The 21,940-nt window shown below is 43.0% G+C and overlaps 1 long non-coding RNA gene across 1 annotated transcript; it reads left to right on the top strand.

The window, feature by feature from the left end:
- Positions 1–330: 330 nt before the first annotated feature.
- On the top strand, positions 331–4,251 carry LOC128420732 (uncharacterized). The gene is made up of 2 exons (XR_008332105.1): positions 331–464; positions 4,112–4,251. It is a non-coding gene; the product is annotated as an uncharacterized LOC128420732 (long non-coding RNA).
- The last annotated feature ends 17,689 nt before the right edge of the window (positions 4,252–21,940 follow it).

The following is a 21,940-nucleotide window of genomic DNA, read 5'->3' as shown; positions in this document are numbered from 1 at the left end:
GTCCATGGGACTCTCAAGAGTCTCCTCCAGCACCATAATTCAAAAGCATCAATTCTTCGGCGATCAGCCTTCTTTATGGTCCAGCTCTCACTTCCATACATCACTACTGGGAAAACCATGGCTTTAACTATACGGACCTTTGTTGATAAGGTGATGTCTCTGCTTTTTAAGATGCTGTCTACATGACTGGGTTAGAGGTTCCTATTTTTGCTATGGTGACATAGCCCTGTAGTCTAGTCTTGGGCCTCTTCTCCTCCAACTCCTTCAACCTTTGCAGAACCTGAAATGAGGTTGCCTTAAGACAAGCTGGCTTTTGCATACTAGTGGCTTTTGCATACTAGTGCAAATTCTGTGAAACGGCCAAATTCTTACCAAACTCCAGCAGTTCAGAAATCCCACCTGAAACCACTGGATTCCACTTAGACTGGGTTCCTCCATTTGCATCAGTGCAAACAAGGCAGCAGGTATGTGTGACTGTGTGAGAGAGACAGAGATTGAGTGGTGCTCATTGTTAGTAACAGATCGCGTAACGCCCTTAAAATCTGGGAGGAAAAGAAATGCTACTTGCCCTCAAAAAAGTAAACAGTTCCCAGCTAATGAAAAGTGTGACAGAGTCATTACCACCACAGGGGTTCTGATTACGTCTGTTGACACAAGAATGGTTTTTGTTGGCCTACAGTCAACAGCCATCTCTACCGAACAGCCCACAGACCATTCAGCCCATCAGGGGGCTGTTTTAGAGCCACTGACCTTGGCGGAAATGTTTGGTTTACTGTTTTCTTCCGAAGGCTCCCAGACATTTTGGTGCCTGCCTAAGTACCAAGCTAGCCAAAGGCAGTCAACGTGAGTCATAAAATACTGTAACTAGAGGACTTGATTTCAACAGTGACGCTCTCCCAGCTTCAGGGTGGCTGAGTCTGAAGAACTGTACTTAATCGTGTTTATGATTCAGAAGATATTTTGAGCCCGTACAGTAGCTGCAGCTTTTATCTCTTCAGCTTTGATCTCCCTGATATTCTCTTAAATGTAATTAAACCTGTCACAATTTCTCCAGTCAATTCTCCCCCACCCTTCTCTCCCATTCTCTTGGAAACTAAATATTCATGCACATATTAGGAAGATTAAACAAAGAAAGTTCCAAGGGATGATAAGAAATCTATTTGCAGCCACTTGAGCTCCAGTTCAGTCATCGTTCTCTTGCAAACACACCATTCTCCAAGCAACCCATCTTCCCTTCTTCAATTGTATCATTTGGTCTCCTTAGCACAGTGGATGTCATTTGGATTTCTTTTAATTTCCACTATAACATAAGCCCGAGCTGACTTGGTGAATGTTAATATTTTTCTCAGGCTTGTTACAATCATGAATTATTCCAAAACTCGTTGGGCTCTTAATAACAGGAAAGTGCATTTGGGTGGCTACTCAAGTTCAAATACATGCACGCTACATCAGCTTGTGAAAGGCACATGTGCATGTAACTTGCACACCACCCTGGGACTTCAGGGTGGAGGACGGGTAATAAATTGTAATAGCATTAACAATAATAATAGTAATGTAAGTGGTTGCACTCCCCTTTGCAAGAGGAAAGCACCCTGCTGTGGGATATTAAATGCAGTCAAACCAACAATTCATATTTTGATAGACAGGCACATAATAGCAGCTGAGGCTCACAGAGTTTTCCTTTAAGTTTGCTAGAGAGGACTCTGTGAGGGACACTCCCATTGTGCCCTGACAGAGAAAGGGTGTAGCTATATATTCTGCCTGTCTGGGCACATTCTCTTACTCTTACTCTGCCTCTTTCCACTCTGCCAGAAATGTGAGAACATATGTACAGTGGTACCTCAGGTTACATACGCTTCAGGCTACATATGCTTCAGGTTACAAACTCCGCTAACCCAGAAATAGTGCTTCAGGTTAAGAACTTTGCTTCAGGTTGAGAACAGAAATCGTGCTCCAGCAGTGTGGCAGCAGCAGGAGGCCCCATTAGCTAAAGTGCTGCTTCAGATTAAGAACAGTTTCAGGTTAAGTACGGACCTCTGGAACGAATTAAGTACTTAACCCGAGGTACCACTGTATGTCTGAGCTCCAAGCTCAGACACCAGTTTAAGCTAGACTTAAGTATGTCTTTGTAAGTGAAATACCATTTTAAGCCTGCCTGAACAAAGCTGCTGTATCTGTTACTCTTCAACAAGTATTATGAGTGAGTGAATGCTATTTTTTATCTTTTACAAGACTGTTTGCGTGATTATTGTTTTAGGGAGAGATAGCAGGAAAATCCAGTCTGCCTTAAAGCATCCTGGATTACTTCGCCTATGTAAGCTTCCCTTTTAAGCTGCAAAGGGATGACACTCTGCTGAACTCACCTACGTGAGGAAGGAAGGATAATATCTAATAAATATATCCTCTCCTAGCATCTATTCACATCCCAACACTTGCAAGCAGAGATTTTGCTGAAATGGCTCTTCCCACCTCCAAAGGTTACCACCACAAATTGGGGAGGAAAGTTTCATTTCACCAATTTTCAAACATAGAGGCAACAACATTCTCGACTATGGCACTACCTAGCATTCCCATAGTCAGTAGCTCCCCCACCCAAGCAGGTAGAACAGGGGTGGAGGAGGCTGTGGCTCTCAAAATGTTGCTAGCCTACTGGTGTCATTATCACTGACCAGTGGCAGTGCTGGCTGGGGGTGATGGGAGTTGGGATCCAATGATATTTGCATGGTCTCACCTCTGCCTATCTCAGGATGACATCACAGCATCATGTAGTGTTATCCATGTCGAGTGGCTTCATTGCCTCTCTATAAACAAACTGAATGTTCTACACTACATAGCAACAGAGTTCAGTGTGACCCATTTTGTGAGTGGGAAAGCTTAATATCAGAGCCTGCTCAGCTTGGGTATGTAACTCACATTGCCATGTACCTGTCAGTGACTGGGCAGAGAGGAATGGTGGAGACCTCCTCCTCATCCTGACCCTTTCAGGGAAGAGGAAGATGAAGACATTATAGCTTTACAACAGGGGTTCAAGGGAGGTTGCAGCTCAGAGGCAGATGAGGGGGAAAGCTACGAAATCATGGAAGAGCTAGAAAAACACCCAGGTGACACATTGTCATTAGAAAGCATTCCAGACCCTCCATCTCCCAGAACCCAGTGAGCCTTAAAAGTAGAAGAGCAAAGAGCTCAAAGACCGAGGACATGTAGCAGTACCCGTAGAAGAGCTGATGAGAATGATGAATGAGGAAGTGGGAGAGACAGGGGGTGGAGATTCACTCGGGACAACACCATTATCCAAGAGGCTAGGTTCTATTGCCTCTCTCTGTAAAGATTGAAATAAAAAAGGACTGTAAGAAACCTTTCCTTGCCATTATGCTTTCCTGGGCAACCAGCCTGGAGCTGCTGACAGTATCATGACAGTACCACAGTTGGAAGGTGGCTGGGAGGAGAGGAGAAAAACAAAAGAGTCAAGGAGCATCACATCTTTTCTCATACCAATAATACAAACTGAGGCTCTGGGAACGGGGCACATCAGAAGTCATCTATCACATGTTAATCTATGTCTTGAACCCCGCAAAGTTCTTTCCTCCTCCAAAGTGCTCCAGGGAGCCTGTCCCAAAGTTTTACACATATGATAGCCTAAACAAGAGTTTTAGATTTCCAGCATAAACTCAGGTTTGTATTCAGGCATTCTTTTCTCCCCAGGCTTCTTGAATTTAAATAAGTTCACCTGCTTTGCTGTCAGCCCCTCAGATGTACTTGCAGAATGCAATCATATCATTTCTCGCATTCACTGTTTAACACTAAACATGTCAATCACAGCTTTGGTCAACACATTAACTCCCTGAGCTATTTTTGAGACATAAGCTGAAGACAAATGGGTGGGCTTGTAAGATACATTTGGGGGGAGAGAGGGAAGTGTGCCTGCTTTCATAAAAGTATGTATTGACATATAATGGCATGCATTGGAATAGGATGACTTTTGTCATGTTGTGGTGCAATAATGGTTTAAAATAATGCACTGGTAGCTCCTCTCCCAAAACTATACAGGAGGTATGGATGTAAGAAGGCTTTCCATTATGCCCTGTATTCATCACATGTAGTATTGTTTCAGTTCCACTACAGCTTCTCTTCTGCCCAAAGAAGACAGAATTGGGATTCAAGATGACCTTAACAAATTGGAGGACTGGGCCAAAACTAATGAAATGAATGTCAATAGGTTGACTATTAAAATGTACACAAATATCACTCTGAGGTGCTGCAATTCTAAGCCTGTTCACTTGAAAGTACGTTTCTCTGAAATCAACAGAATTTTCAAGTAGACCCAGCTGGGATTGGACTGTAAAGCTTATCATGAAGTAAGGGTCAAGAATTTGAATCTCAAAAATCCAGACCTTGTAGGTGTGCTTGTTCATATTGGCTGTTCACTGCTATGCTATAAACTCTGGCTCAATTATTGTAAAACAGGCAATGCTTTTTTCCTTTTGTGAGGTATTAGAGAAAGGTTCTGTTCCATGGGTAATAATCAGAGCAGCTAATGCACAGTACATTAACATTCAGAGGAAGTCCTAGAAAGGATTAGACCCATTGTCCTTTTTTCTGAGAGGAGCATCCTACCCAAGGAGGAATTAAAAATAGCTCTGCCAGCTCCTTAATTACATCCAGTTGCCTTTCCTCATGGGACTTGAGAAACAAGAGCACATCTTGTTCTTCTTCAAAAGCCCAACATTGCTGGAAAGTCAGGTCTGTGATTTTGACAAGATATTTCTTCTCCAGTGATAACTGAGATGATCACTTTTACTGAGTAAGGTCACAGGTTTGGCACAATGAAGAGGACATCGGACCTCCTGCACTATGAAGAGAAGCAGGAGAGAGACAATATGGCAGGACTTATCCAGATTTCCTTTTGGGAGCTCTCTGTTTCACTGACAGGCCTTCCCAAGGACAGACCTTTCATTTCCTGACAGCTCTGAAGCCACTGCTCACATTCCCCCTAAATCAACATAAAGAGATTATTTGGAAGTGCAAAACATTGGCATTCTTTGCCATTCATTTGCTGAGTATCACCCACAAATGTTGTAAGGTCTGACTGAAGAGGCTAGCATTGCCAAATGATATCCAAGCATCCTTCATGTGATTTTAATAGCAGCTTGATCTGCAGGAACCAGCCAGTGAAGCTTTTCTCAGCGTGGGGATAAATGCAATCTAATGCTATCATCTTCAGACAAGCAGCTGCAAAAGCATGATGAATAACTGCACTCTGTTCATTTACAAATAGTCCAATCTCTAGATTGTTCTCTCACTCTTTTTCCTTAGACTAGAAGAAACTTTGCTGTAGAGTAGTTATTCATGGTCCTTGAATGCAGCATAGAATCTATGGGTTACTTTAGTGGGACATCTTGATTCTGTGGAGCCTAACACAGATTTTATGGATCACACTAGCCGACATTCCAGTCATGTGGAGCCCCTGCACGCTAGCAAGTACTTGTGGCTTGTAATTTCTCTGCAGTCAACCATGCACAACTATGCATCAGAAAATATTTGCATATTTATAGGCAATGAGTGTTGAGTGTCTTCAATAAACAGTGTTTCTTGTATGACTGTAACTCAGAAAAATTGACATGTCCCTACAGAATATAGAGCAGATCAGACACTATATATCTAAGTGGGCCATAAGTCAAGTCAGTGGATCAGTCCAATAGGGAATGTCTAACCAAGGAGCAAATTAAAACCCAAAAGCAGAGTCAGAAAGAAGGCAAAATCCTGGAGCAACAATTTTGGGCGAACTAGTCGTGGAAGCCAGGAATGCAGCATAATTGACCAGCCTGCATACAGTTGCCTCCTACAGTCGTTTGGCTTCTTGGGTATGATTTCCACAACAACTGCCAAAATACAGGTAGAACAAGCAGGGTTTGGACTGATTGGCTCTTGCAGATAGGATCAGAGCCTGAATTCTTAAACTATGAGATGCACCTTCCTAGAAGGTACACAGATTCCTCTAAACCTTCCCAGTGAGTGGTTTAACAGGTCAGGATACAAAGTTGTAACTAGTACTTCAGTACAAGATGGGGGGTAATGTCCCAATCCTGTAGCACAACACTCATTCAGCATGTCAATACATCAGCTATCTTCCCTTTATTGGTAAGGCAATTTCCTTATCAAGGAAGATGAGCCAACATGAAGCATGGTGATTTTCTAAGGTGACAGACAAATAGACAGATGGATATTTTTTTTGTCATATAATTTGTAGCCCATCATGCTAGCAATGTCCTAATCAATAAATGGCTGCAGTGGCTTCTAAAGTTTGCTTTACATAATTACATTTAAACTACCCATTATCCTATTGTGATGGGCGGAGGGACACATCAATCTTTTCAGGGAGCAAAGTGGTGCATACAAAGCATCAAAGACCCAAAGGAGCAAAGTCACTCACTAAAATTACATGCCTTTTTTTTAAAAAAAGCATACTGGGAAGCAGAGACAAGTATGACTGATGGGCTTGATCAGAATTAAATACCTACTCTAGCTGGGTATTACTACAGCATCGTTCCACAACTTGGTGCCCTCCAGGTATTTTGAACTCCCATCAGCCTCAGCTAGAATGGTGAATGGGATGATGGGAGCTGTAGTTCAAAACATATTGAGGGCACCAGGTTGGGGAAGGGTGCACTTGAGGATGGAAGCACTAGAAAGATAGCACAGGATCCATTGAACACAATTATTCCTAAAGTGCATGCTGGGGCTTACTCACACCCCCCCCCATGCTTTCTAATAATCAGGAGAGAATGAGGTATTCATTTAGTCGGCTTTTCACCGAAGAGCAACCCAAACTTGTGTTCTCAAAGTTGCCTGTGGATGAGAAGACAACGCCAAGTCAGAATATTCACTTTTGGGCATTTTGCGATGCAGTTTTGGTGTGGAAAAAAAATGCTTACAAAATATATATTTTATATTTTTAAAAGTGTACAAACTGCATATTTTTAAGGGGAAAGGCAATGAAAAACATTTAAATGTACGGGGGGGCAGGAATCACAGTTAATGTAAAAAGTTCATACCAAATGGATTGCATATACGGTGGTTCCTTGGGTTACATACGCTTCAGGTTACATGCACTTCAGGTTACAGACTCCGCTAACCCAGAAATAGTGCTTCAGGTTAAGAACTTTGCTTCAGGATGAGAACAGAAATTGTGCTCCGGCGGTGCGGCGGCAGCAGATGGCCCCATTAGCTAAAGTGGTGCTTCAGGTTAAGAACAGTTTCAGGTTAAGAACAGACCTCCGGAACAAATTAAGTACTTAACCCGAGGTACCACTGTACTATAAATGTGGACTTTTCATGCACTGTGGTTTTTTTAAAAAAAAAAAGAAAACCGACCAAAATGGGATGGAAAGGACCTACAATTCAGTACCAGCAGAACTGCAATGGAATGGGATTAGGCTACACTATCTGCCCTACTAATCATGTGGGAGGTTTTATTTCTGAAAAATGACTTATACTTCCAATTGTAAACCAGAAATTAAAAAACTCTCAAAAGTGGGGAAAACACTGAAGACCTACGAGCATGCAAGAGAGCAGCCTAACACGGCAAAGTCCATTGAGATACATTGATCCCCACCAGTGGGGACAAAATGAAAACCAGAGAGACATGTGACCTTTGCCAGCTACAGCCAGCAGGGCTTTTGCACAGCAACCTTTGAGCAATGGAAGTTGCATGATGCACATTTCCTACAAAAGGAGGATCTGAACAGTGAAAGGACTTGGGATTTCAACAATTTAAGGGTGTGCAAAAATCGATAGCTTGCCCCCACAGCTGGTTCACCTAGCCACAGGGCGAAGTAAAAACCTACTCTGGGGCATTGTAATGATGAGTTACTGCCATGCATCAAACTTTATCACCCCTCTGCAGCTCCCAATCATCCGAATGCACCCACAGAGGGGCACTTTCAGCAGATTGTGTAATTCCCTCTCCCTTGAGACTTATCAAAGCCCAAGCCAGAACATCCATTTGATGCCATATAAGGCATTATTACTTAGACTTAAGCTGTGGGGGTCTGGTGTTTCAAGGCACCACAATTGGTTTAATTGTCAAACTTGCCTTAATTGATTCTAATTTTGTGGGTATGTGCCTGTCTCTCTGTGTGTGTGATATATATAATGGGTGCGGGATCTGTAGGAAATTTGAATTTAAAAAACCTTGGATCATGCTCAAAAGATTTCACCCTTGTCTCTGAAATGGAGTATTAAAAGCTTTTCTTGCTCCTTTGGAGGGCTCTGGGTTCTCACCCACTCACTAAAAGTTCGTGACACAGGGTGTGCACAGTTTATGGTGTGGCCAAGGGTACTCCCAGAGCTCCATTTAATTCCTGATGTTCCCCAGCCCTTTGATGCCCCCCATTAGAGTCCAGTGCAAAGCAAGGTTGCAAGGTGCAAATTTTCCAATATTTTTTCAGAAAGCAGTATAAGTAAGTACATTTTCGGATTTAAGCCACAGAGTGAGCGCTTCTTAGAGCCCTTGGAAATAATATTTTTAAAAAACCATTTGTTCCTTTTATACCTACTTAGTAAGAAGTGCTATTTTTAGATCAAAGAAGGAAGGAAGGAAGATGGGAGGTTGGATCGCTGAGGGGGCAGAGTTAAGGCAATCTAACAACCCTAAGAGTGAATTTCAAATGTCTGGGTTTATTGTATGCTTAAACTTCACTCTGAATTTCCATGGTGGTTCACAGTCGATGTGCTTTTTCAAAGGATTTCCTTTCTTACCTTTAGGTTCAGGCACAGTATATGTTCTCTGGCTTCATTCCAGCATTGGAAGCCACTTGACAGAACCCTGTGATCAAGCTACACTGCCTTCTGCTCTGTGAACCCCACCCAGAATGCATTGCACAATTTGAGACTCTCACACAGAGGAATCTGAAAGTGGCAGAGACTAAACCGGAAAGTTCTGGGACTGGTAACTTTGCCGGGCTTTTTCCCTATGCTGGAAAAGAAGGTCTTTGCAAGACCTTTTCATACAAGCAGAGCATACAAAGGCAGCAGGTAGACTTCTAAATCAGGCAGTGTAACCTCTAGTCCCTGCACCTGATTCCAGAAGATCCACAGCTGCAACAGCCTATGCAGCTAATTCTAGCTAAACTCCCAGCTCTGAATTCCTTTCTCTCTGACCCAATTCAAACTGCTGCTTCTTTCTTTTCTGCCATGCCCAAACACAGGAATACCACCGCTGGCAGAGTGCCCATTCAGGAAAGCACTATTTGATTTTCGGGGGATCTTCCTTTACCATTCCTGAGCAATGCCACCCTTTGCATCTTTGGCCAAGACATACTGTTAAAGGAAGATATATGAAGCAATGTTATCAGGGCTGTCACCCAATTAAAGGGATCTGGCTAGATTAAGGTAAAGGTAAAAGGACCTTTGACTGTTAAGTCCAGTCGCAGACGACTCTGGGGTTACGGCACTCATCTTGCTTTACTAGCCGAGGGAGCTGGTGTTTTGTCCGCAGACAGCTTCTGGGTCATGTGGCCAGCATGACTAAGCCGCTTCTGGCGAACCAGAGCAGCGCACAGAAACGCCGTTTATCTTCCCCTCCGGAGCGGTACCTATTTATCTACTTGCACTTTGACGTGCTTTCGAACTGCTAGGTTGGCAGGAGCAGGGACCGAGCAACAGGAGCTCACCCCATCGCGGGAATTCGAGTCGCTGACCTTCTGATCGGCAAGTCCTAGGCCCTGTGGTTTAGACCACAGCGCCACCCGTGTCCCTGCTAGATTACCTGCCTTAAATTGTTTAAGAATCAGTCTGTTATTATCTGTTGCTGAAGCAATATTTGAGCCTGGTGTCTATGATTCTTTAGCACATCCGGAGCTGTCCATGGTACTTTCTGAATTCTTAACATCTACCCTGTCTTTCTTTGCAGATCTTCCTATACATTACTGGAACCCAGAGCTTGTTTTATCATGCCTTTCTTGATCCTATGCCTTGCTAAAATAAAGTAAATCCAGGATAGGGATGGGCAAATCTGTCAATTTTGGTTTCTTGTTTTCTCCTTTTTCCTGCCTTAGTTCCAGTTCTCCACATTTCCATATCACTTTGCAACTTTCAGCATTTTAGGGTGAAGCTTTTCTGATATCCATATTTTTGCAAACAACTTTCCCTAAAATAATGCATTCGTGCATGTAATGTTCACTAATATATGCTCCTTAATGCACATTTTCCCCCAACAGATGCATTTGTTTACAGATAGTTAGCCATGTTGGTCTGCCATAGTTGAAACAAAATTTTTAAAAATCCTTCCAGTAGCACCTTAGAGACCAACTAAGTTTGTTATTGGCATGGAGAACTTCATTGCAAAATTCAAAGAAGTATGAATTTCAAACGATAGCTTCATTTGGGTTCCTATATTGTTTCAGGACTCGCAGATAGGAGAGTTTTGCATTAAAATGCCAATCAAAGCAAATTGCTCCTCCGTCCCTAACCCAGAATGATGGCAATGCTCTCTGGTTATGTCAAACTTCCTAACAAAATGTGTGCTAGACTTTCAGCACCACCCAAACCTTGATGAAGAGAGATCAGCAACATTTGTAACATCCTGAGTAACTCCTTCCCTCTCACGTTAAAGCCCCACTGAGCCAGAAGAAAACCTCTTTTGTTGCTGCCAACTCTTTGCCATTGGAAATTTGTAAGGTGTCGCCTTGTCCCGGTGAAATCAGAAAACTACTCTGAAAAGAATTTAATCAAACTGATGGAAGCCTGCTAGAATCTACCCCACCAACCTAGAAATACATTCATCCTGTCAAAGGCCCATCTCAAACATTTTGTTTATGCTGACTTTGAAAATGCTGGAAGCCTATCTCTTTACAGATGCAGCACAATTAAATTTAGAATCATGGGGAAAGGAAGACAAAACAAAAAACAAACAGACACTAATGCTACCATACAATGGTGAATTTGCAAACCCAGATAAGATTTACTAGCAGCAAAGGGAGCCTGGTTCTGTCAGCAGGCATAAAGGAATTATATAGTCAATTCCTATTGAAATTAAATAACATTTTTGGGTGTCTTGAGTTGCTCTCAATAGCTTTTTTGTTATTTAGTGACAGGTTTTGCATACACAACATTTATCATGTGGAGAAGTTGGTATGAAATTAGGCAGTGAATTATTATACCAACAAGCAATTGTCTTTAACATGAAAAATGACATCATAACTATTGATGTGAAATAAACACTAGCAGAGGCTTGAAAATATTTCAGATACATTTTTAAAAGGCGGGGGGAAGTTTGCTGTAAAAAAAAAAAGGATCCACATTACAATTAGGCAGATGTAAGTTAGAGGTTATTTTGGTTCTGTTATCCACTCAAAAAGGGAGCCGGGAATTGATTGTATAAAATCAAATGATTGATCATTATGTATTTATTGTTTATTTTTAAGGGTTCTGTTTACCCCAACTGGTAATACTAGGTTATGCTGTCGTTAAGAGTGCTACTTGATAGCCGGATTCTGAAATCCCTTTCAGAATCACTCAGGGTGTCCCACATTTTAATGTTACATGGTATAACATGGAGTAAATGTGGTATCATTATTGGACTCTAACGGGGGAGATCTCAATTGCCATCCAGATGCAACTGCAAAGCTCATTGGATTACCTTGGGCAAAGCCAGGACCATGAGGCTGGGTGAGGCCATTGTTTTAGGGCAGCAGCTGGGAGGAACGGTAGGTTCAGCCTCCACAGATTGTGCCGCTTGACACCTCCTCTTCGTCTGCAACCCATGTCCCACCTGTCTGGTCTCCTTTCCCTCATCTGCTGCCTTTAGCATGCCGCAGCTTCTTCAGGCCACCTCCCGTTTTCTCAGGTTGTGGTGGTGGTTGCAGTGGCTGCAGAGGGGATGTGGAGGAGGAGGCAGGAAGGAGGAAGAGGAGGGAGGTGCCACATTTTCAGTTCTACCTCAAGCAGCAAAACACTCTGGGCCAGGCACTAACCTTCTTAACAGGGTTGTTATGAGGATAAAATAGAGGAGGGAAGGAGAACCATGCATGTGGCTTTCAGGTCGTTGAAATAAATGTACAGTATAATGTTAACAATAACAACCACAGTATTACAGCCTCTTGATCCATTTCTGCTGGATACCAATCTTCTAAGGTAGGGCTAATATTACCATCATTCACAATGAGAGGTCAACCCTGGCAGCTGATTTGGGGTATCGTGAAAAGACAGCAAATTATTAAATTTATTATTGCTTTACTGCCACAGAGGGCAGGGGTGGGATTTTCTGCTTCAGCTGCCTGGATAGCTTAAGAACATAACAACATCAAAAGAGCCCTGCTGGATCTGATGAAAGACCCTTCTAATGCAGCATCCTGCTCTCACAGGAGCCAATGAGATGCCTGTGGCAAGCCCACCAGCAGAATTTGAACACAAGAGCACTCTCCTGTAACAGGTATTCAAAGACATACTGCTTCTGACACAGGAGGTACATAGCCAATATGACTAGAAGTTGATAGTTGTATCCACCATGAATTTGTCTGAACACATTTTAAAGCTTTCCAAGTTAGTTGTCAGGGTGATACGTTTCTCTCTTCACTGTGATCAACATTTCACACCCGTTGACGTTTTTATGGTCTTTATTTACAAGTATTTACAAAAGGCATCATGAGCTAATCACCATTAGTCCGAGTCCTTTGATTCAGATACCACCAATGACTTCTTCCCCCTCCTCCAGCACCTAAAGTGGGGGAACTTTATGACTCTTCTTTGGCCCTGCCTTTTCCCTCTCACCCATGAGCTGACGTAAATCTCCCTCCTCCCTTGATTCAGAGCTTAACCCTTGTGGTACCTGGGAGGCTGCAGGCTCACATGCCACTTCTTCCTGGTTCCCTGCATTTACAGACTCTAACACTTCACTGCTGGGCCCTGCTCCCTCCTCCTGTGTGTGGTGTAGTGGTTAAGAGCAATAGACTCGTAATCTGGTGAACCGGGTTCATGTCTCTGCTCCTCCACATGCAGCTGCTGGGTGACCTTGGGCCAGTCACACTTCTCTGAAGTCTCTCAACCCCACTCACCTCACAGAGTGTTTGTTGTGGGGGAGGAAGGGAAAGGAGAATGTTAGCCGCTTTGAGACTCCTCAGGGTAGTGATAAAGCAGGATATCAAATCCAAACTCTTCTTCTTCTTCCTCTCCAGACACACATTCCTCTGCTGCTTCTGGCCCTTGCCCAACACTCTCTTCCATGTCAGGGAACTCTGAGCATTCTGACTCTGCCCTGACATTGGTGGCCATTGCTACATCTTGTATTATGCACCCTGACTTGGGGGAAACCATTTGCTGCTGTACATCAGGCAGGAAAGTGTTTTGTGCTGGCCCTGCTAATGAGCAGGCAGGGCAAAGAGTTTCTCAACTGCATCTTGTCCAACCATGAAATTGTATTACGTAGAAGGCGCAATGCTAAAGCACATTTTATCAGTGGCTGAAAGAGACACTACCTGGGCAGTTTTTTTTCAGGTGTCGCCCCCTACCCCCAATGCATACAGCTTTTCCCACTCTTTATGTGCTCTTGTGGATTTGAGCACATACATATACATTACTAATCTGCCCACTGAACCAATTAAGCCCTTGTTGCACCATTGTTATTTGTATGGAACCCACATCTGTTGCAAAACGGAATGGGTGATGCCAGGAGAATGCATAAGGCATCCACCCCACATTGGTAGCTTAACAATAAGCACTGGGATCAATAGGCACCTTCTTCTCTCCCCTTTCTGCCAGCCCCTGTTTTCTTCAGTCCTGGCATTTAGATCGAAAAGATCACTCCCCTTGAAATTTTGCACATTAAGAGCAGTGGCTGGAGCTCAGGATGACAAATGACACCAGCCTTTGCTACCCTCTGTGCATGTATGTGTGTGGGCGCATGTACTCAGCCGCATTATGTCATTGTACAAAATGACACGTGAAATCAATAAGCCGAGGGAAATGGCTATAAAGCTACATTTTTTAAAATCAAGGGAAAGTAAATTGCCCATGCTGCTCAGGTAGCTTTGGATTTGTTGCCTGTTTTCCTTAACAGAGATTTTCTTTCCAATAACTTAAGTCTCAAGAATTGCAGTTAGTCACTGTACACCTAAAAGTCGGAGGCATTAATCTTTATATATGTTCCCTTCCATTGCATCTTGCTTTATTTATGGAAATCATTTTGCCAAAGCAATACCATAAGCTCTACAACTTGTTTTCATGAGGAATTGAAGTTTTCAAAGAATAGCTTCCAATAAAACAAGTCATGAAACATCTTTTTTGAAAAACACCACATAAAAATTACACATATTTATCACTAGCTATAAATATAGACTTTTCCTTTGAGTGACATTTTTTTAAAAAAACCAAAACACCCGACCTTTAGTTGCTACCCAAACATTTCCTAGAACCATCTCTTAAAGAAATTAAAGAATCCATGGACCGTCCAAGCAGCTAGACAATCTACCAGTTTCAAATCAAGACTCTGTCACCTTGGGAATGAATAGTGCATTACCTTGAGCAAATGGAGCATAACTGGTTGGTCGAGGACAATTTCAAGTGCAAGGAAGAGCTAGGTTCAGACTTCATGTGATTGCAGGAACTTGTGAAGGAACAAGCTGGATTTTTCTAAAATAATCTCATGGGATAAGGCAGGCATAGGCAAACTCAGCCTTCCAGATGTCTTAGGACTACAACTCCCATCATCCCTAGCTAACAGGACCAGTGGTCAGGGATGATGGGGATTGTAGTCTCAAAACATCTGGAGGGCCGAGTTTGCCTATGCCTGGGATAGGGGAGTAGGTTTGCACATAATATACTTTTTCTATGCTAACAGGCCTATGCAGCTATCTAAAATGTTCTTTGAGTAGCCAAGAGTCCACTGCAGCACTCATCTTTGTCTATTAACAGTGATCCAAGTGTGGATTGTTCTATATTCAGCTTTGTGTGTGTGCCAATATTGACTTGCAACTGGATCCTCAACTGGACCAATTCTTCAAGAGACACCTGAAAGTCAAAAGTGAGAATGCTTTATAACAGATCAGGCCAGTAGTCCATCTAGACAGGTGTTGTTTACTCTTCTCTCCAGGGTGTCAGGCAGAGGTCATCCCCATCACCTGCTAGCTGGCATCCATCTGTCCTGGGAGACAATGGTGGAGTGCACCTTTGGGGGCGAAGTCAAGCTATTGGAAGGTTGCAGCACCTGCTGTGGCTGTAGAGACCGATGTGGGAGATACATGTTTTGTTGCAGCTGGGGCAGATGAAGGCATCCAGATGTGCTGCTGCAGATGCACTAGGGTGTCTCTTCTCTCTGCACTCCTCCCAGCAGCCACTTCTCTTCTGGTCACTGCTATGGATACATGACTTGACCACCAAGCACTGTGGTCACCTGCATGAGGTATACAATTTTGTCTACCTGGGTTCCAACATAACCAGCAATCTTGCCATTAAAGCTGGACAAGCATGTTGGTAAGGCAGCTACAGAAATGGCTCGGCTCTCCAAAAGGGTTTGGGAGAATGTGATGCTAATGTCCACCACCAAGATGAAAGTCTATCAGGTTTGCATGTTGAGCATGCTGCTTTATAGAAGTGAGTTGTGGGCAACTTACAATCATCTTCCACATGCACAGCACCAGGATAATTTTGTGTATCAAATGGCAGGACAGAATTCCAAACAAATATGTGCTCTCCCAAGCCTGCATTCCCAGCACATTCACACTCCTGTCTTAGTGACGTCTTTTCTGGCTTGGTCATGCCCACAGCATGGAAGATGGCAGGATTAAATCTGAGGCCTTCTATGTGCAAGGCATATCACTGAGCTATGGTTGTTCCCTGTCCCCCATGTACTAGCAATGGATAAAACTTTTGGTACAATAGGTTCAGATTCTTCATAAAGATTTGCCTAAGGGTTGGTTCTGCACATAAGCATATGGTATAGCTACCTTGGGGCAATCCTGCTTCAGAATGCAAGTGATGGATTGTATGTTTGAATGCTCTCCCACCTTAAAATCTAGTGTTTAAACACAAAATTTTGATGTATTGGACTGGTACCTGTGATCGCAAGGGCAGCTAATTGTTAGTGATTCCTTCATCATTAGAGAGTTCCTTGTAATCTAATTAAAATAACCATCTCAGACACTAAAGTGACAGAATTGTGATTGCCAAGATGCAATACTTTAAGAAGTATCCATGGGTTCTAACTCTAGAATTCTTTGAGCGTGAAAGAATGGAGTAGAATTAAAAGAGCAGAGACACAAATCAGTGTGTAATCAATGCAGCTCAGTTATTTAGATAATTGTCGCCATTCGCAAATTTGCATAAAGGATTATTGGTATTTAGTTTGCACCTTCAGTTAATTGATGGATTCAAATTTAACTCTAACCTACTCAGTTCAGCACAAGGGAGTTATACCTAAATTTAAACTAATTAGTTTACAAAATAGTTAGTTTTAGGAGATGGTACAATATTGTATTTATTTCCAGCATTCCTAAATACATCTTTAAAGCCTTAAGTAAAAAGTGTATAAATACTTCACCCTTAGTGGCTGACAACCAAATCTTGCAATTCCTTATCCACTCCATTCTTAGGACCTGGATAGATTCCAGTTTTAGAAACAAACCCACAAAATCTAGCAAAACCAAACAAAATGAGACCTTGCATTAATACATCATATTCCTTTCCCATATGCCAATAGTCTTGTGAATGTTATAAACCTAACTTGACACCCTCACTCAAGACAACTCTCACAAAGTGACGCTCCAAGACAGCCTTCACTAACCCAGTATCCTCTAGAGACACACTGAAGGTATTTGTTTACAACTCTCTCATCATTCTTCAACATTGGCTATGTTACGATCACCAGATTGGAGTTGTAGTCCAAAACATCTGGAGGGTACCAGGTTGGTGAAGAATGCTCAAATACATTTCTGGCTGGACTCTTACTTCTTTTCCGTTGATGTGTTTAACTGTTGAGGAAGTTCCCAGCTGAAAAATTGCCTTGGCTCCAAAGTTCGTCACCCCACCTTTCTGCAGTCCTTTGCCAAAGGGGCTTATTTTCTGACACAGTTTTGTATGAAAGCAGATGTGCAGGTTGTATTCAGTTGCTCTAAATACCCATGGTGTGATGTCTTTATAAGGACAAAAATAGGAAGCGATTTCTAATTGCAGGGGATCAAAAAAATAACAGGTAGGAAGCAATTAGATCTCCATTTTTTAAATCAAAGATGCAAAGAGAGTTTGCAATCAGGAGTATAGTATGCAGGAATGGAAGGTTTATCCCTTTCCTACTCAGCCACAAAAATTAAGGAAAACCAATGGGATCTTTTTCTAAATCTCATAGCTATGCAGGGGATGGATTTTCATCCTGATCAGATCTGGAGAGCTGAAGGCTAAACCTCCTTGCACACTGCAGTCCCAGTAACACTCACCCTTTGCACCTGTAATTAACCAAATTAAAAAAACAGAGATGTAGCTAACCAAGCCTGATTATGGGCCATGGATTCTCTTGCAGCTGCTTTCAATGCTAGCACATGCAGCCCAATCCAATGTATGTTGACCGACTAGAAGTAATTCCCCTGAGTTTAGTGGTGCTTGTTCCAACGCAAGTGTGCATATGATTGCAGCCTGAGGCTGATACTACTAACTAGAAATTGTTTGCCTACCTATTTCAAAAGTCTGAAGAGGTCCCATTCCTGCTGTCCACCATCTGGTCCTAACACAGCCTTTCTAGGCTGGTAGATTTGCCAGATGTCACAAGAAACTAATTTTGCTCATGGTGTCCAGGCAGTTGTGGTAGAGAGAACAGCAGAATTCCAATCTGTCTTGCTCAAACTTGAATGGCTAAGATGAGATAAGGGTCCATTCTAATTCCCTGCTCGTGCCCAGTGACATGTGTGATGTGATTGGAACACAGCTAATGGTTTGCCCCCATGCCTGGTATCAGTCAGCTGCACTGACAGTGGGTAGGGCTGTGGTGAAGGCACTTCAGATAAAGAAGGCCTTCTATTTTCCTGCTGTTTGCTCAGCCAATTTCAGCAGGACTTGCCAGCCTGCCGCCGATTTTCAATCTGTAGGTCCACATTTCACAGCAGGTTTTGATTGCTGCAAAACTTGAACATTCTCAATTTCCACAGCATCCCTAGAACATATTCTCTGTGCTCCTGCTGCAGCCATGTGTGCTCAGCACTTCTTGCTGATGTACTCCCCGTTGCAAATTTTAAACACAGCAAGTTACGTTGTCGCCTATGGAAGAATGTGGTGGAAATTTAACACACACAAACACGCACACAAAATATATATAGCTCTGTTTATTTTCATTGAATAATTCAGCATGCACGCAAGTTTTAATTTCTGAACTGCTGGCAAATGTGGTTTTTGAAAATCACCACTTAAAAAATAACATGCAATCAGTCACCAATACTTTGCTCATTGCCATTTCTATTTATGTATGTGTGTTTTACATCTTGTGCCTTCAAACAAAAATGCATTTCAGGGCAGTGTAAGACTTTACGATCTACAATACAATATTAAAACAACATAAAACATTAAACCACAATATAATAAAACTCTGATCAGTAAAACAATTCATCCCACTGAAAATATGAGCCACTGAACAGAAGCAGCAACTTGCATGATCTTTTAGTAGACTCCCAGCAATGAGTGATGAGGCTACTTTGGTCTGGAAGCTATAGCTAGTGCAGAGCGCAGCTGTCAGGCTGCTCACAGCAGCAGGTTACAGGCAGCAGGTTTTTCCTTTGCTGAGAAATCTGCACCAGTTGCTGATTTGCTATCGGGCTGGGTTCAAGTTATCTGAGTTAATTCACAAAACCCTAAACCAGTGCCTCCCAAACCTTTTTCCAGAGACCATTTGAAAACTGCTCAGGGTCTTGGGAGACCACTTAATGATTGTTCTAGCAATTGTAATGCACTTTGCAAGAAGCAGCATGATTTTTAATTGACTCAGGATCAAGATTCTTAATTCAAGTCTCCCATTAACTCTGCTGCTAATCCTCACCCATCACTTCTGATCTGTCCTGCTCACCTGGAAGGTGGACTGCCAGGTTCTAAGAATGATGGAGCAGCCTCTGCACTTGCCATTCACAGCTGCTGCTCCTATCATTCTTCACAGACATGCTTTTCCCAGTATTCCTTTACATTTTCACAGCTCCGCTGCATTTGAAATCATAAAGCAAATTTGAGAGAGGGTACTGTGGCTTTCCCCACCTCTCAGCATTCTTCAGCTGAGCATTTATACAAATATCCTGATTGCAACATCCCTCAAGACTTCTCAAGGACAGAGCCTCTATTTGCCTCTTCCCAGTGCCCACCTCCAACCTAATTAATTTGAACCAGGCAATCAAGATTAACTAGGTACATTCTAGTGACAAGAGAAGTGTGACTTGCCACGATCGACATTTCTGCATACCAAAGCTGAAGACATCTGAAGGTGAGATGACCTTATTCTCTACAGGCTGAGTTATGATTTCTCGTGGAGTGATTATGTGCAACTATAACTCTCCACTGGTGTAATAAAGAGAGTGTTGGACGTGGACCAAGGAGTCCTGGGGTCAAATCTTTGCTTAGCCATGGACCTCACTGAGCTCACCTTCATCCATCCTGACGCTCTCAGCCTAATGTATCTCATAAAGATTTTCTGAAAATCTTGAGCTTATCAACCCATACTTTTTATAATTCCCATCTAGCCCCTTGATCTCAAAGTGAGGTTTTTTTAAAAAAAACAACAACAACAAACCAGTTACATTAAAAATAAAATTATTGTATATTATATGTATTTTGACATGTAAACTATATGTATGGCATGCAGACATTCCAGATTTCCTAAAGTAACCAGCACACAGACAAATGCATACAACCATGCATGAAACTGTATGAAAATATTTATGTTAATACTTATCAAATCATGCTGCAATAATTTAGTACAGTTGTCTCACCACTTGGGCACCACCAGCATACACACTCCTACTGACACACACCATTTTAGGTGCTGAAAGGGGGCAGGATGAGAGCAGGGGTGGGGCAGTGTGTAACAAGGGAATTCCTACTCGCACATATCAGTGGGACACACACCATGCAGCTGGGGAAAAAAACGCCTGTGTAAGTGGTGATTCCCCTGCACTGTATGGGGCTTGACTCTTTGTGCATGCGTGTGTGCTTTTTGTATATAATTGGGGGGCAATGAGCAGTGGGGCTTTCCAGAGCGGCAGTGCCATTCACTGCCCTGGCAGCCCAATTCCCCTGGTAATGGCAGGGGAACAAGTTCAGGATCCAGTGGGTCCTAGGCTCACTCAGCCCTTCCCCACCTCAGGAAAGCCCCATCTCAGAGTCAGCGGCAGAGGATGCTGCTCGGGCACCTGGGGTGGAGTGCCCAGGGGCAGGGCGAGCCGCCCATAGGGCCGGGGCATACCACAGGGCCTCTGGAGTCTGCCTGCCTTCTCCCACTCAGCTGCCCTACAGCTGGGGGGAGGCAGTGGGAGGACCGTTTAGGCAGCACAGAGCCTCCACGCACCCAAGCCACTGTGTCCCTCCCAGGTGAGACATGTGGTTCAGGTGTGCTGCAGGCCCTGCAGTGAATGCCACCCAGGATTTTGTCACCCCCCTCAGTGGTGACACCCGGGGCAGCTCACACCCACCGCACCCCCTTCCTCCTCCCCTGCTCAGAGTTTTCTGCCAGCAGCACTCCACCCACCTCACATGTGGCAGGCAGAAAGGGAAGCTGCAGACTGGTGGTATATGTAGCAGTATATGAAATTGCATAAATAAATACATTCTGTTTTGCTAGGTTCCATTGGTTAAAGTCATCTCCTTACCCATTTCAGACCTGCATGACTAGAATTCTACAGTCCTCTTGCATGTTGTGTCCATCACAGGGCTGCCTTTGTTGTTCTGCCTGCTGACAAAGTAACAGTAACGAAGTCCAGTAACAGATACCTCCCACTGAGCTTCAGATTCTTTTTTTCAAGCTCCAGAAGGATATATAAAGTGACTTAAGGGGTTCAGAAACCTGCTTGAGTACAATCCAACCAATGTCCTTGCTTCTGATCACCTCTTTCTCCATTAAGAGACTCTGTGTCTGGCTTCGCCATTGATCTACTGCTTCATCACCACAGTTAATCAGGGCAGTTGGCCACTTCACGCAAGTAATAAAATGTCTTATTATTTTAAGTGGTTATAGTATATGCCTACTCCAGAAGCAAAGTGCTATATAAGAACATATCAAACCCCACTGGAGACAAGGGGACCATTATCATTTCCAAGTCTATGATCAGGATACAAGAGTGAATTACTTCATTACAATGTGATGAGGAAACTTTGTACATCTGCTGCTGAGATGACAATGGTGGCTAGAGGGCTAAGATCCCCAGGGAAGTAATATGGGCAGAGAAGGCAAAGGTTGGTTTCAGGGTAACCCTGAGCACCCTTGGGAGAATATCAAAGTCTAATGTTCTATTTTGTCTTTATTTGTGGGGGGTTTTAAAAGATCCTGTGTGATATCTCTTGCCATGCAAGTGGAATTTTGTTCACCCAGCTAGACTATGCCATTCCCCCTCTCTTCTGCAGTTCCCTGTCTCTCTCCCCAAATCTGCTCAAAGTTCCCCCAATATTATTTGGGGGGGGTTGCAGGAGGAGGAGAGGAAGGGGAGTCCCACTGCATAAGTGGGACCCCATTCCACTGCAAGGCAGACACCACTGGATATCTGTCTCTCTCTCTTTCTTTCACACACACACACACACACACACACACACACACAAACACCATGGTATTTTTCCATTTGTCTTTGATTACCTTGCTGTTAAGTGCTTTGAATTTCTGAATGACAAGCAAGAGATAAATTGTTTAAATATAATAATAATAATAATAATAATAATAATAATAATAATAATAATAATGGCAGCAGCAAAAGCAACAACTCTGCTGCAACTAGAT

The sequence above is a fragment of the Podarcis raffonei genome, chromosome 9 (assembly GCF_027172205.1).
Source record: "Podarcis raffonei isolate rPodRaf1 chromosome 9, rPodRaf1.pri, whole genome shotgun sequence".
Lineage (NCBI taxonomy): Eukaryota > Metazoa > Chordata > Lepidosauria > Squamata > Lacertidae > Podarcis > Podarcis raffonei.
The sequence above is the reverse complement of the archived record's forward strand: the minus strand, read 5'-3'. Positions and strand labels throughout refer to the sequence as shown.